Source organism: Jatropha curcas, chromosome 6 (genome assembly GCF_041381405.1).
Source record: "Jatropha curcas cultivar XTBG-Jc1 chromosome 6, XTBG_Jcur_1.0, whole genome shotgun sequence".
Classification (NCBI taxonomy): domain Eukaryota; kingdom Viridiplantae; phylum Streptophyta; class Magnoliopsida; order Malpighiales; family Euphorbiaceae; genus Jatropha; species Jatropha curcas.
This window is the reverse complement of record NC_143156.1, coordinates 7,689,734-7,707,236: the sequence shown is the minus strand read 5'-3', so window position 1 is coordinate 7,707,236 and position 17,503 is coordinate 7,689,734. Positions and strand designations below refer to the sequence as shown.

Below are 17,503 nucleotides of genomic sequence, written 5' to 3'. Positions count from 1 at the left end.
AACACTAGTTTTTAGTTTGAGGTTGACTGCACTACTTCTGCTTTTTACTCTTTCTTTCACTTCACCTTATTTTGCTTTCAATCTTATTTTGCTTTTACTCTTTTTTTCAATTTAATAAAGTCAAATATATTTTTTCTTATGTTGTTAATTTGGGTATAATTAATATAATATTTTTTTTAAAACCATTAAGGCCTTAATTAATTTCCAAGTGTATTTAATTGTCTTTTTTATTGATTTGTCAAAGATAGTATCATCATTGCATGTATTCCCTTTGAGATTATAAATTTGGTTTTCAAAAATAAAAATGTCTATGATATGACATTACATAATTTTTATCAGGGTAAAGCACTCCTTTTGACAGGTCAAATTATAAACTTAATGCATAAAAATATGCTTCGTCATTTTGCAGGTAACAGTTGCCTGAAATTCGGTATAATGAGGAACATCCCGCCTCTATCGAACCCAACCCCATAGTTTGGAAACATATATTTTTTGAATTGAGTCAATTATTTTTAAAATTTACGAGTTAGGCAGATTATTGGCTCCCTAAATAAACCATTAGATTGACTCAAACCGAAAATAATAATAAATATATTTATATAATTTTTATATATCAATAATAATAATGATGATGATAATAATAGTAAAAATAATTAATTTGTAAGAGAACAAAATGCATGATATTAGTTGGTTTTATCCTCTTCAAATGGCCTATTTGCAAGTTATTTGTTTAAAATTTTTTATTTTATTTGTGATAACTTGTGAATTGTACACTCAACCTAACTCATTTCTAACAATCTAACCCGTTTATAAAACGTGAATTCATGTATTTGATGAGTTGAACTAGGTTAAAAAAGTTCGTTGATCCTCCAAGCATAGGTACCTAAATCAATAAATCTAAGTGCGAGCATTGGCCGGAAACAGACGAGTTCAGTTTTCAACGGTTCAGTTTCAATTTGGTTTTTAACAGAGACAATCGACATCAGTTTCAGTTTCATTGGTGCCTGAACTAACTTTTTTTCACAGCCCAAAATAATTAAACAGAGCCGAACTAACCGAATCGGTTCAATTTGGTTATTTTGTTGTTCTGTTCTGGCTTTGTTATCTAAATTTATACAACTTGAATTATTCCGGAAAAACGGGGAAAAAAGGAATGCATAACTGTAACCATACAATCATGTTAACTTAGTTCTGATCCCCTTTTTTTGTTGATAGCAAAATTACTATTGCTGAATCAGAAAATAGATTACAGAAATAAATTCTCATCACCACAATTAAAATACTGTCTTCTTAATAATTCCAAATACATTCAAGGTCGATCATTTCGTGTGAAACGGTGATCCAATGCATCCAACCATCCCTGGCTTGATGAAACCAAGTGGTGTTGTCATTGTTCTAAATTCCAATGTTCGCTTCTTTGAGTTCGGACCAAGCTCATTATGCACCCTTTCAGTGAATTATATTGTGCTTGCGTTCTGCTTGCAGTCTTAGAATCACCAGGAGAAAGATCCGTAACTTTTTGCAGTGTCAATGGCCTTGGTGGCAGTTACTCTGGCCTTGGCTAGTCCATGCTTCTGAATATTATAAACAAGCTTCTTTTGGAGTTGCTTATCAATGGTTGCAGTTCAAAATCCTTTTTTCCTAAAAAGTGCAGGATTCACAAATGGGCATAGGATCAGTACCTGCTGAACAGATTGTGCTTTGACATCTATGTTGCGCTTGCTATCCGATGCAACTGCAAGAATCTCAGTACACAATTTTGGAAATGTTGCCGAGAGGTGCTTCAGTGCCATATGCTTCAGCAAAGAGACTGTAATGCATTCATTTAGACCATGGATTTTCATCACTGACCCTGGAAATAGCAATCATTAGATAGAAAAAAATTCACCTGGTCACATCAGCTTTTTCATGCGGTAACAAAATATAAAGGCACCTACCTAATGGAAAAGGCTGGTTCTCCATCTGTGAATTCTGCCATCCACTATCTTCATTATGAGCATTGCAGTCAAAATGAATATATAAATGGGTTCCATGAAAGTGTGATAAGCTAAAAGCAGTCCTTTGACTGTCCACAAGATTATATGCATTAATCAAAAACCAAAAATATCTCACCCTCTTCTATGATCAAGCAAATATGACTAGTTGTAAAAGTACTTTATCCTTTCAGAATACTCCCAAAGGATAGCAGCTGTATTATCTTTTCACACTCATCGACCAGAGATTTTCTTCCAAAAATCCAAATTTGGTTACAGTTGACTTGCTCCAACTTTCTTCAACTGCTTTCACAAGAGTCTTTAGTGTCCATGTGGTGTGGCAAAATACTCAGCACGTCAGTTGTCAAATTCTGACCTAAATAACTCTTAAGTTCAGCTTTGATTATACATTGATGGGTTGTAAAACATCAACTGCCACACCAATGGGAAATTCAACCTTTTTTTGGTCATACATCCCTATGTAAGATTTTCATACAACAATGAGAGCCTGAAAGTTCTACACCCAGTAAAGGAGTGGAGAAAGAATATTCAGAAACGCCTTGTATTAATTCATCTCAGATGCAATTATATATAAGAGAAGTGTCTAAGAAATAAAAACATTACTCTACAGCAGTGGAGCAAGAATAAGCAAACGCATGCCCTTTTGATGGAGGCAAAACCGATTGTAATTTTTCTATCATTTGATTGAGCTCCCCCAACTTGTCTGCCTTGTTAGATTTCAGTAAAACCCTCTCCAACATCCGATATACTGCTTCACTCAAACGCATTCCTGTCTCCAAATATTGCTTTGAGCATTCAAAAGCTTCTTGTGACCTCCCCCGGGAGCACAATCCTGTCACCAATAGATCCAATGCATGACCATGAGGACAATATCCCTTTTCCAACAAGTATTGCCAAAAACCCAAACCCAAATCAATCCGACTATTCACACAGAAAAATTTCATCAACATAACAACAGTCCGTGTTTTAGGGACAAAATTCCTTTCAATCATCTTTCCATAAAGCTCGCAGACACCCTCACTGTCATTCTGCTTCATCAATCCTAAGAAAATTGTATGGTAGGTCACACTATCATGCCCAATACACTTCTCTTCCATTTCATCCATCAACCTCATAGCAGACTTCATTTCTCTACATCTAATGAGTGAACTAATCAAAGCATTATAAGCTCCAGTATCAGGATGCAATTTTCTCCTGCAAATTTCATTAAATAACTGCCTGGCCTTAATTATGTTTCGAGAAACCCCTGCTCCATGAATCAAAGTAGTCATCGTTTCCAATGTACGCATGCAATTAGCCTGTTCAATTTCTTCAAAAATTCTCAAACCATCACCAAAATAACCTTTTTTGCAGTAAGCATCAATCCGAATATTATAAGTTAAAGCAGTTGGCTTGAAGCCTCTTCGAACAATCTCATGGTAAAACAGTTCCATTGCAGTAATATCCCTTGATTCCTTAAATCCCAAGAGCAAGATATTCATAGTCTTGGCATTAGGATTAAAACGATCATGCATCTTTAGAAATACTGATCGTGCCTCTTTCACCTCCCTTTGAGTGCAAAATGCTCGAAGGAGCACATTAAACTCTTCAGTACCAAATGTCTTTCCAACAAAAACCACTTTCTCCATCTTTTCAAATGCTTCAAGAGTATCTTCATAGGATTGAAATTTGGCAATTTTTGGATAACATGATGCTCATGGATTTATGAGTGAGCAGGGAAGAGTGTGTTTTTCCAATTTCCATCATTAATTCCCAAGCTTTCTCAAAATAGCGCATCCGTGTAAGGATGTGGAGAGTCATTTCAAAAGCAAATGAACTTGGAGTAAAATGGGAATTATGAAGGGAAAACTTGAAGAACTCCAAGGCTTTGAGGCCATTGGAATGAGCTGCAAAGAGGCGGCCAAGAACATTCTCAACAAATGCAGTAGAAAGAACCGTCATAGACAGATGCTTCAAAAGGGTGGGTTGAAGTGGTTCATCAGGAAAGCGGTTATCATTTATAATTTTGGTAATTCTTTCAACTTCAAACACCGTGTATGATGATTTATAAACAAAAAAGCTAAATAAGGGAGATCTCTTGTAAGGGATTTGAAAAAGTTGATTACTTTTGCCAAATGCCAAAAAAGTGAGCATTATCCTCTCCCCTTTTGAAATTGAAATTGCAACTACTCTTCCATTTCAGGCCACAGTACCTATGTTGATTGACCAAATCAATTTCAAATTAATTCGTAATTACTTTAAGAAAATGTTTAAATTAATAATCAGCAAGGCAACTAATTAGATTCAGGATTTCGAAACAAACAGAAAAAAAAAAAAAAAAAAAAAAAAGGCTAAACCGCTTGCTGATACCATAATATACAATAAACATGAGAGTTGAAAGTAAACAGGTGATATTTTTATGTTAATCAAATGGAGAGAGTTAACTAGAATAAAAATTCAGTTATATTATTGATGTTGCAGGGAGAGGGGCAAAAAGACAAGCCATTATTGGAGAATAGTAATTTAATATAAATGAATAAAACAATAAAACAGTAACTTAACATGATTTTATAGCAGTTTAATGTACAAATACCTACTAGTAACATTAATTTAAGCATGTCCAAAATGAAATCCAATTTTTCCCATTAATTTAATATAATATTAAAAACTTGGGAATTAATACCATGAATCATATAGATAGAATCCAATTTGTGGCTTTCAGTAGAAACGCAATAATTTCAAGGACACGTCATATCTCATACTGTTGAACACGGTTTATTCAAGGCCTATGAGCCTGTAGCTGCTTAGATGTAAAGGACTTCGAAGTTTTGAAAAGAAGGTATAGCAATTAAGCTTGCATACACATTATTTCCCTGCTTTCTATTGCCTACCTCGAGTTGTACAACCTTCTTTCATCAGCCAACTACAGGCTAAGGCATTCTTGACGTCGGTGTTTTGATGCCAATGACTGCATTGGACACCACTCACCAAACAAACTTCCACTTCTTCCTTATCATTCTTAAATTTATAATTTAACGAAATAGTTATAGTTTTCATATGAAAGAGATCAAATTACCCAGGTTGAGGTAATTTCTCCTATGGTGGCTTTTTCTTTTTGGTCCCTCCCCATACAGCATCAACAACAGATAAATTTTATTCCAACTCTCTCAATTCACTAACATTGAAATATCACTCTTTTTCGCTTTACATTCGCTCAAGTACATTTTGAGGTATAATCAAGTAATTGGGGTTTTTGTTAAGTTCATTTCAAAGCCTTAAGCAAATTAACTCTGAAAAATATAAATTTATGCAGGTAAACACAAATGTTGAATCCAAAATCTAACACAATAGTTCATGATTAAAAAAAAAAAAAAAAAGATCAAATAAAGCATTGTAAAAAAATATGAGAGATCTAATTGAATCAATTCAGAAACCCCAGATTAACCCCAAAAAAAAAAAAATTAAATATTGGACAAATTTAGACACGACATAAGTAGATTATCAGCAAGCAAATCACAGACCAACATGATTATGAATTCCTCTTGGATCGAACACTCAAAGAAGCAGAGGGAACAATAAGTATGCAAGAGAGCGAGGAAGGTCAAAGCAGCATGGAACCAGAAACAGGAAATGGATAATAAACAAACATGGAACAGATTGGAAACAACATTTCTCAAAAATATAGGGAACATATGTATTGGGAAACATGAGAATATAAATAATAGTGAGGCATTTGTCATTAAACACTTTTCCACCAAATCAATATTATTAAACATAGCAAACAGGGAACGAAATACATTCTTAAAATTAATTAATCGAATTCATAAAATTAGTCAACTTAAAAAAAATGCAGACAGTTATCTTGGACTAATTGAAAATGGCTGCAAAGTCAAGACTAATCCCAAAGAAAAGATATTCTACTATAACTTACAAAGAACTAAGGAATAAAGGGGAAAATACAAAATTGCTTCTTCTATTAGTAACCCAGAAATTGATAGTCTAACACATCAACCCCAAACTAATAACCTGATTAAAGCCCTGTCAAAAACTGAAGCAGCACACAACAGCAAGAAATAACAAAGAAAATAGAAACTCGTCGATGGAATTAAAAAGCACTATCACCCGACACAGAAAGAAGAAAAGAAAGACAGAAAGAAAAAGAGCGGGACGGCTTAAATACCTGGACTGAGAAGCCAGCGGCTGCCGCCACCACCTGCGGTTCTGAACGAGACGTGTTAGTGATTGAACTGGAACCGAGATACCCTATCCATCGTCAGTTGCCGATGATACAGATATAACTGCAATGACCGACGTCTGAGAGGAACGCTAAGCCTCAGTTTTTTCTTTCCCAATTGGAGAGCACAACAGCGGGTCAAGTAGGGTGAGGATTTGGTAGGTTTTTCAACCGAACAAACCGAACCAAATTCTACCAACGAATGATTAAACCGAACGGAATTTAGTTGAAGAAAAAATCGGTTAAACTTTTATTAATTTATTTATTGAAATCAACGTAAAATAATATTATTGGCTATACAAGTGTAGCTATATGCCTAAAGAAAGAGAATGAATATGAATGCTCATATTAATGATATGGAAGATGAGGAGAATGAAATGGATGATTTAGTTGAAGATTTCTAATGTGATCAGAGCATATAAGGAAAGAATTGAGGAACTTAGCTCTTTAATTTATTTATTGAAATCAATGTAAAATAATATTATTGGCTATACAAGTGTACCTATATGCCTAAAGAAACAGAATGAATATGAATGCTCATATTAATGATATGGAAGATGAGGAGAATGAAATAGATGATTTAGTTGAAGATTTCTAATGTGATTAGAGCATATAAGGAAAGAATTGAGCAACTTAGCTCTTTAATTTATTTAGCTTTTATTAAAGAATTATTAATTCAAGGAAAATATTAATTTATGCTATGTGGTCATCAATATAATAGTTAAATTTGATTTAACATTATGTAATTTTATTATTAATTGTTGTCTTTTTAAAAATAATAATAAAAAAAAAAGAATGCACGATACTTTGTTTTTAGTATGAAATGTCACCATTTTAAATTTTCAAAATATTTTAAATTAATATACTTAAAAAATATTTCAAATTTAATTTAAAATAGAAAAATTGAAATAAATTCATTGTTTTTATTATTTACTATCAAGAATTCAATTAAAATTAAGAGAGGGATTGAAAATCTCTTGAACCGGATTCAAACTTTTTGAGTACCAAAAGAAACCATTTGAACTTTTCAATTTGAACCAAATCAATATAAAAGAGAATCTGTTATGAAATAAGTGGATGTCATATAGGCTAGAAGTCTGTATTTTTAATTATTGTAAACTGTATTTTCTTGATTTGTATAAGACTCTATTAGGGTTAATGATATATATGTGGCTTCTCATCAATAATAAATAGACTCGCCTATTCTCTCCCTATTCTCTCTTCTCTCCCTTTATTTCTGTCCATTTTTCTATTATTTTATAACAGAATCCAAATAAAAAAATGAATGATTTGATCTAGATAGAAAATGGCTTCACATTCTAGAAAGAAATCCTACACATGGTTGATTGCTACTCTGTGCATTTTGAGAACAATCAAGGTCTGCAGAAGCATCAATCCTTCTACCTCTCTGCAAAATGAGTTGGATCCAAACTTTTAACCTTGAAACATAAAGGCAACGACTGAGTAAAATAGGATACAGAACAAACCAATAGTCCTTTCTCTTTCAGTATACTTGAGCTCTCCCATTATGGTTAGATACAGAATTAGAATCTGAAGAAAATGAGCAACTTTTCTTTTTCTTTCCGTAAGGCATATGAGTTTAATAAGTGAATCCTTGGAGGGGTTAAGAAACAAAGAACAGTTGTTGAAGAAAAGTGATTTTTAGCAATCCATTTTTAACATTTGGTGTCCTAAATGTTGGGCATAAAGGAAATGAGAAAAGCAATGACACAGAGGATCGCGTATTGAATGAATAATAGTACACTAACTCCAGAACTTTTATGTGTTTCACTTTGTCTACACATAATTTCCCCCCATCATTGATCGGTTACTAACTACTATCAATGCAATTTTACAATATTAAAAAAGTGTAACATAAGCATGTAAAAAATACAGAACTCATCATCCAAGAATTCTCAAAAAAAATCAAATCTTTATATTCAAAATGGAGAACTTTCTGAATTCTGAAACTGAGGATCTATCGTTATAAATTTCTAGACTCTTTAAATCTAAAACTATCTTTCGTTTGTTATAATTATACTATTGAATCTAAGATTAAATTTCCTAGGGTCATAATTCATTTTAGCCATGGAGATGTAAAATTGAAACGTTCTAATGCGTTTGTTAGTCTCTTCGCTTGAATTGCTTGAGCCCTAATACATTTTCGATGCCATGAAGCTAGACCATTGAACTATTACGCTAGGTATGACCTTGTGAAGAAAACAATATTATTTAAGCTAACTTATTTTGCCACCTCTCATTCTAAAATTATAAGAGAATGCCAACTCAGATTTTAAGACTCTGTTTTTTATATATATATCTATAGATAGATAGATTCTCAACTTTGCGGGTTGTTTTTATTTTACTGTAAATCTAACTTTCTTGTTCAGGTACCTTGAACTTGAACATTAGTTAGCATCTCAAATTTAAATTTTACCCATTTTAATATATAAAAAATTATTATTTTTTGAATCCACACACACTCTCTCTCTTATGGTTGCAGGTTGACCCAAGTAATGAGTTAACCCAAAACACACCCAGAAATTTTTGAGCAACCTAGTAAAACTTAAAATTAGTGGAGGAGATAAGCTCTAGAAGAAGAAAGGAATTTTTTAGAACCTACCCAGGAATGCTTCACCAGAATACGTTGCTGCCTCTATAGCAGTCAAGAGGAGGACACTATTTTTTGATGATTTAAAGCTTTACTGATGCTAAAGAGAAATGGAGACGGAGACCGGTCCTTATCTCGCCATTTTTTTAGTCGAAAGCAAAAGTGAAATTTTATGCAGAATTTTCTTCTCTTTGTTTCACACACAAAAAAGTCAGTTAAATGATAAAATTGAAGGGTTATGGTTTTGCAAGAATGAGAAGATGATTGTTATATGAAAAATGTGATCGGCGATGCAGAGGATGGAGTAGCGCGATGGGGTTGAGAGAAGTTAGAAATGAGTGTTTTGGGTTAACTCATTGGGTTGATGTCACGACCCGATTCCATGGGCCGGACCGGCAATAGAGCCCAGGTAAGCTTAAGGCTCTCGAGGCCCGTAGTAAGCCTGAATTACTAAAAATTTACTACCTCAAATTAATTTTAAACATTCAGCCCAAATTATCAGCTACCACATTCCACAGTTTGGACCCAATTAACAAGACATCACTTTTTAATATGGGATCACAAAATGATTTCATCTATAATAATACACGACTAAATGTAAATAAATTCTACAACTGCGGAGTCACTAACTGTTTGATATACATAGCCTTTTTATACATACAGTTACATAGTAAAATAATTATGGAACTAGGGAAAATTTCTTTAGTGCCCTGCGTCGAAGAAACGTAACCTAAATCGAATTAAAGAGGAACTTACCTCTTGAAAAATTAAACAAGACATGTGAGTTTTCTAAAGAGTAATAATTATTGCACAACACACACAGTCACACAATGGCACATCACCAGCACTCACAATCATTAACATCTTCATATAATCACATCCCGTGGAAATTAGTCAGTGGAGTCACCGAAACCCCCAATGAGCCGTCCTCCCACATGGCCCATCCTCTCACGTGTGCACCAGGGAGCCGATCCCCCATTCTGGCCGACCGGTCTAATCCTCACTTGACCAGTCCTCTCATTGTTTTTCCATTCTCTCTTTTCTTTTCCATACTAACAGGAGGCAACCCGGTCGTCTCTATCAAATCTAGATCATCAGGCGCTCACAACAGGAGGCCACCCTGCGGGCTGCGATCAAATCTAGATTATCCGGTGTGCCCAATAAAGAACCCGACCTGTGGTTAACAGTAACGGTAACGGTAGGTGCACACGGGGGCGCCGATCTCCCATTTACCCGGCTAGCAGAAACAGAATCAGGATCTGTATAACAGAAACAGTCTCACAAACCCATGGTGACCCACTTCATCCCAATTCCACACAAACAAAGCATAGAATTATCACAACACAATTAATCAAACATTGCAATTAAATGCGGACATATTGATCAGTTGAACATCGTAATGCAATGCAAATAACTAAATAAATAAATAGTATTAACAATAAACAACAATAATAAAATAAATAACAATAATAAAATAAATAACAATAATAACAATAATAATGGAAATAAATAAATAAATAAATATGTAAATCATTAAATGAGTAATAAAGATAATAAATAATCAGAGCACTATATTTATTATGTACCAAGTTATGGAACTACCCTAACTAAACTTATTAATTATGTTGTTAATTAAAATTAATCTAAGTTCTATCGAAATTTCGGCAACACCTCCCCTAAAAATTTGACTATCTACCTGATCAAATATCACAATATTATCATATCTTTATCGATCAATGCACACAGCCCATCCGTCGGGCAATTAAACAAATTTATTTCCCTTCCTCCATCCAAAATAATCACATCAATATTTAATCGTCAATGTCAAACTTCAACTTATTACATAACATTAAGTAAATAAATAAATAAGCAAATAAGTGAAAAATAGCTATTTGCTTAACCTCCACACGTTACTAGTTAAACAATTTAATATAGACCCTTAACAATCATATAAAACTATAGCTTATGTATTCAATAATCATCAACTAAATTTGGAGTTTTTCGATACCAAAATTATATATTACACATTAACTAATCAATCTCATAAATCATCTATAATTTATACATGTCTTTCTTTCTTCATACCATTACTAGAACCGAATTTTTAATCAAACTCACAGATATATACACTTAATAGTTCCAAATTAACTAATTAATAAGTTATATTAACCTCCAAGCATGATTCAATGATACTACTAATTGCTCTAAAACTATTCACTTGTCTAAGCCTTAATTTATAACTTCTCCTAACAATATTTATCCAAGTTCCTAAATTAGCTTACATCAATATTATACCGATTGCTTCTTAACAAAATTATATTTGTTTGATTATTCATCCAAATTCAATTTAATTAACTAATATTTACTAAGTTTATAATTTATACCGAAGATAAGGAAACTGGTCTTAGAACGTACCAATTGAGAATCGGGCGACGATTCCACGATCAGCGCGAAGAGAAGAGCATTCTGTCTCTCGGGGCCTCGCCGGAGTGTCGCCGGCCGGTCACCGGGCCGCTGCCGCCGACCGCCGTGCGCGGTGGCCGGAAAATCATCCTTTCCCAGAAATTTGCAACGATCACATCATTCAACTCAAAATTCACCAAGGAGTCCATTTTTGGCGTTAATTTAGTGAGATCGGTCCTTGATTGGCCGGATCGGGCTCGACAGCCGCTACATCTCCTCCGCGCAAGGTTGCTCTTCAAAACGTCGATAAATCCACAAATTGTTAGAGGGAATTTACTCACAGCGTGGTAGAGAGTCGATTGACACCCGTTTCCTCCGCTGGGGCCGCCGGAAATGGTGTGGATCGCCAAAGATGGAAGAGGAGACAGTCGCGTGGGAGAAAGCTCCATCCGCGCCGCTGCAGGTCCGTTCAACGTGAAGGGAGGCTGGAATTGAGACCACTGGCGCCGGACGAACCGATCGCCACTCCGTTCTGGTCGAGTGGTGGTCGGAGATCGAAAGGAGAGGGCGGAGGGTGCTGTCGCGCGAGGAAGAAGAAGGAGAGAAAGGAAGGGAAAGAAAAGAAAGAAAAAGAAAAGAAGGGAAGGAAAGTGGGCTGGGCCATTCCGGTTCGATTCGAGCCAGTTTGGTCCGATTTAGCGATTTGGTCTCGTTTTGTTCGATTTTTGAGTTTTTCATTCGGTTTTCGAAATATTTCGTGCGGTTTTCAAAAAAAAAACCAAATTGGTTTTCAGGCCCGGATCATTTTATTTTAATTATTTAGTTCGATTCCATAGTATTTTCTTAGTAGCCGGATTTCCATATTATTTCTCGAATATTTTATATGTTCTTAAATCAAAAGTTTCGATAATACATTTTGGGCTTAGGCCCAATATCACAGAATTGGACTCGATTTGAGACTGTGTTTATATTTGTAGCCCACACATCAAATTTTTCGATTTTTGTTTTAAATTAAATTTAAAAGTTTTGAAAATAAAAATTAGGAGTGTTTCAGTTGATTTGGCTGTAAAAGATTATTGGTCTTTCAAAAATAATTTTTTATTCATTAAATTGAGTAAAATTTGAATTTGGAGCGTTAGTGTAATTAATTTTCAAGTTCAGAGTATTTTGATAAAAAAAAAAGTTAGATTTATGATAAAATTAAAATAATTGGGAAAAGCAAAATTAGAAAAAAAAACAATCCAGTCGCTGAGAATTAAAATCACTTGACTTAACCTCTTAAAACAGTGGCTAATGAGAATTGAACTCTAGTCACTTGACTGAACTAACAAGGCCCGTAACATCAAGCTAACAAATGACCGCAGTAAATTTTATAGAAGTCAAGGAGGTGGCGGCCCCCCGGCCCCACTCCTTTGGTCATTGGGTATATATAAGTACTGCAATAATAAAAAATTAGTAAATCAACATGAATTGAAAATAGTGGAATTTAGAAAGATAATAAAAAAAGAAATAAAAGGAGAATTAATTAGTTTGATTTATTTTATAATTAATATAAAAAATAATTCACACTATCATTAAAATCTAAAAATTAAGTAATTCATTTTAAATATGATAAATTCCACCATATTTAATACAATTTAATTTAAAAAATAAACAATTATTCAATTTACTTCCAAATTATTTATTTTAAAATTAATATAAAACAATAACCACACTATCATTTAAATTTATAAATTAAGTAATTTATTTATATTATTAAAAACTATGTAAGTTACTTACTTATACTAATCAATTATGCTAAATATATTTTAATTCAATCAATGAACAATCATAAATTCAATTTATTTTCAAATATATATAAAGACAAATAATTAAAGCATATGTTATTACTATGAAAGTTAAATAAATATAAAGCCAAACAATTATAAAAATTACATGTCACTTATTTAGAATCGTACATGTTAGCACTAAAGAAAAACCCGCTTGCTTTATATATATATTATTATTATTTTTTAACTTAGCTTTATATATATATATATATATATTTTTTTTTTTTAACTTAAGGTTAGTTTTTTTTTTTTATCAATGCAAGAATATACAGTTACGGCGGGAGTAACAGAAGAACTCCTTTGGATAGTTTTATATTTCATGTATCTCTTGCAGTGAGAAAGTTATTGCGTTTGATGTATATATACATGTGGTATTTACAACAAAGAATGCAAGTTTCATTTTGTCACGACCCGTTTCCATGGGCCGGACCGGCACTAGGGCTCAGGTAAGCTTAAGGCCCCCGAGGCCCGTAGTAAGCCTGAAACACTAAAATTTACTATCTCAATATAAATTTCAAACATTCAGCCTATATTAACATGAAAAATATACCTCAAAATTTTATTATACCTCGGTCCAAATTTATCATCTTCATCTGTATTATTACACTACTAGATGTATGTAAATTCTACAACTGCAGAGTTACTAACTGTTTGTTATACATAACTTCTTATACATACAGTTACATAGCAAATAATTATGTAACTAGGAGAACTTCTTCATAGCCCTGCGGCGAAGAAACATAGCTTAAACCGAATTAAAGAGAAACTTACTTCCTGAAAAATTTAAACAACACATGTGAGTTTTCTAAGGAGTAATAATTATTGCACAACACACGCAGTCACACAAATGTGTAAACATATCAATCTAGTCATCCGACTAGTTATATGCTCACGCAGCCAGTCACACAAATGGCATATCACCAGTACTCACAATCATAAACATCTTCATATAATCACATCACGTGGAAATTGGTCAGTGGCGTCACCGAATCCCCCGATGAGCCGTCCTCCCACATGGCCCATCCTCTCATAACGTGTGCACCAGGGAGCCGATCCCCCATACTGGCCGATCGGTCTAATCCTCACTTGACCAGCCCTCTCATTGTCTTTCCATTCTCTCTTTTCTTTTTCATACCATCAGGAGGCAACCCGGTCGTCTCCATCAAATCTAGATCATCAGGCGCTCACAACAGGAGGCCACCCTGCGGACTGCGATCAAATCTAGATTATCAGGTGCGCCCAATAAAGAAGCCAACCTGTGGTTTTCCATATCATACAAATCACAACGGTAGGTACACACGGGGGCGCCGATCTCCCATTTACCCGGCCGACGGTCCAACCGTCCTCACAAACCCATGGTGACCCACTTCATCCCAATTCCACACAAACAAAGCACAGCAATATCACAACACAATTAATCAAATATTGCAATTAAATGCAGACATATTGATCAGTTGGACAACATAATGCAATGTACAACTAGACAACCATTCTCAAGTGCAATTAAATAAATAAATAAATAATATTAAGAATAAACAAACAATAAAATAAATTATAATAATGGAAATAAATAAATAATTGAATAATTCAATGAATAATAATGAAAATAATTAAATAATTAGAGCACTCTATTTAATATTTATTAAGTTATAGAATTAATCTAAATAAACTTACTAATTATGTCATTACTTAAAAATAGTCTAAGTTCTATCGAAATTTCGGCAGCACCTACCTGCTCACATATCACAATATTATTATATCTTTATCAATCAATGCACACAGCCCATCCATCGGGCAATCAATCAATTTAAAATCCCATCCTCCTTCCAAAAACAACAATATCAATAATTAACGATTATCATTTGTTACTGTTTGCTCAACAAACTCACTTTCAAAAACTTAAACTCATTATTTGCCAAATCTATACCTAAGAAAAGTTTAAGCTCATAATTTAATATATTATCAAAATCTTTAGCTAGACATCATATCTTTGTTCCCATCAAATTAAACATCAACTTACAATCTTAAACAGTCTCTAATCATATTACAATTTAGAGAGCTGAATAATTCGGTAACCATTTAGACGATTCTAGAATTCTACTATTTATTACAGAAAAGTTAGCTAACTATTAATTTAGACAAACTATTTAATCTTGGCCTACTTAAACTCAAATAGTAACAAATTTGCCACACAGCTGCTGCCACCATGAGAACTTTTCAAGTTTTCCACTTACACTTATGATTTATACACTACTTAACTCCATTCCTTATTATAGAATTAATATACAACTTTATTGCTGCAAGAAATAACATTCAATTAAATTTATTGTCATCCCAAACTATAGTTCACATTTCTTTTTCAATCACAACCTTAATCCTTAGCAACAACAATGTCAAATACGAATCATAAATATATAGAGCATTAATATAAACTCATTTAGCAAAAGTCATAAAATTTTTACCAACTAGCCACTGCCAAGCTAAAGAAATCAGATTTCTGAATATAGCCTGTACATTACGGCCAATGAACTCCTCTCTCAACAAAAACTTAATTGATAATATCCTATATCTGATATCAAGGCAATAACTTAAACAAATGGTTAGATTAGCTACTGCCATATCAAATTTGTTCTAACACCTCAATGAAAAATTATAATAACCAAACAGACTTACCCATTTCATATCAATTTCAGCTTGTGCTTAAGATTAACAATTAATTCATCTTGTTCATGCTAATATATTCAGTAGATTGATCTATAACTTAAATTATATTGAAGAATTAAATTCTCCTTAGTGAAATTGCATGAACAGTAGTAACTAGGGATTTAGTTCTAACGCTAACTTACTTCATGAATCAAATCCTTCATCATTCAGCAAAAACTCATAAATTCAACTGAAGAAGGTCGAAAATTGGCTTACCTTGTCGGCGATAGTCGCCGGAATCGCTCGGAGAGAAGGATGAAGACGCGACTGTCTCGATCGGGCTGAAGTCGCGGCTTCGTTGTGACTTTTGCGCTCACCAAAAACGGAAACGGAGACAAGGGAAAGGAAGGCCAGACTGTTCCGGCGAGAAGGAGACGGCATGGAGGCGCGGCGTGGGTCTCTGGCCGTCGGAAAAACGAGAGAAGGAGAGAGCGAGAGAGTGAGATCGACGCTGCTGGAAGAAGAAGAAAAGAAAAAAAAGAAAAGAAAAGAAAGGAGAATTCTAAAGCTTCTAGACCATTCTGGTTCGATTCGAACCGGTTTGGTCTAATTCTATGATTTGGCTCAATTTGCTTGGTTTTCGAGTTTTTCGCTTGGTTTTCGAAAAATCGAATTGGTTTACGGGTCCAGTTTAGCAATAATAAAATACTAGCTGGTATAATCTCATTGGTTGAAATAAAAAATTTAGTTTTTAAATGAAAATTCTACGAAATAAAATTTTCGGGTCGTTTCACATTTCATCATAAGTTATTGCCTTTAGAGACCATTTGTAGGGTTTAGATTCTTCTAAGTCTATTTCTAGCACTCCTTAATTAGGTAGATATTTAGTTACTCTATCCATCCCATATATATAAGCCTAGTTTGACTTTCATATAGATTAAGAAAAATTAGTTAATATAGTTGAACCATATCTTTTGTTCCCCCTTTAGAAAAAAAATACTACATCTGTTTTTTAAGAAAACTATTAAATTTGTCTAAGTCACAATAAATTATTGAGTAAATTCACTATATTATCCTTAATATAATACTAATTCTCTAAGAAGATCATTAAATTGAAGTAATTATTAGTAGCTATACACAAAGAGTAAATATAGAAAAAATATTTAGTATTATTTGAAACTACAAATGCGATAAGTATTTTAGAACAAGCTATTTTATTAAGGTGTACAAAAACTATAGTTAATGAATCCAAAAGTAGATATTTTCCCAGTCTCGGGACCATAGGAAGCCAAATTCCTAGATCCCAGAAAAGTAATAGCTTCGCCATTACTTCGAAAGCCTAGTACCAGTAACAAACCTCCATATTCATATAGATCTCTAAAGACAAAATGTGTACTCCAAGATTCAGATACACCGTAATCCTTCAATACCGGTATGCAACAATCATCGCACTTACGATCAAATTCCCATGATTCATATTGTATTAAGGCAAGCGATTGGATATTGTATTAAGGCAAGCCTCTAGAGCCATCGGATATAATAAACAAGCCATTACAAGAACCAAGAATGCTCACCTTGTCGCCATAATAATTAGATATTTCATCAAAGACTCGAAAACCACTATACAAGTCATCGTCATTACATAACCAATATCCCTCGAATTTAATCTCCAATCCGGAACGGGATACATTCTCAATAAGAATTTGATAGGGTTTTTGGGATTCAATGGAGTGGTTGATTTGAAGAGAAATAATATTAGGGTTTGTGATTGGAGAGTACCAAGATTTGCAGACCAATCTGCATCGTAAGA

At 33.6% G+C, this 17,503-nt stretch overlaps 1 pseudogene across 1 annotated transcript; it reads right to left on the bottom strand.

Moving 5' to 3' along the window:
* Positions 1-1,125: 1,125 nt before the first annotated feature.
* LOC105637138 (pentatricopeptide repeat-containing protein At3g61360 pseudogene) lies at positions 1,126-11,222 on the bottom strand (annotated as a pseudogene). The gene is made up of 3 exons (XR_016321094.1): positions 6,154-11,222; positions 1,938-4,186; positions 1,126-1,852 (listed from the first exon to the last, which is right to left on the bottom strand). The product of XR_016321094.1 is annotated as a pentatricopeptide repeat-containing protein At3g61360 pseudogene (transcript).
* Between the last annotated feature and the right edge of the window lie 6,281 nt (positions 11,223-17,503).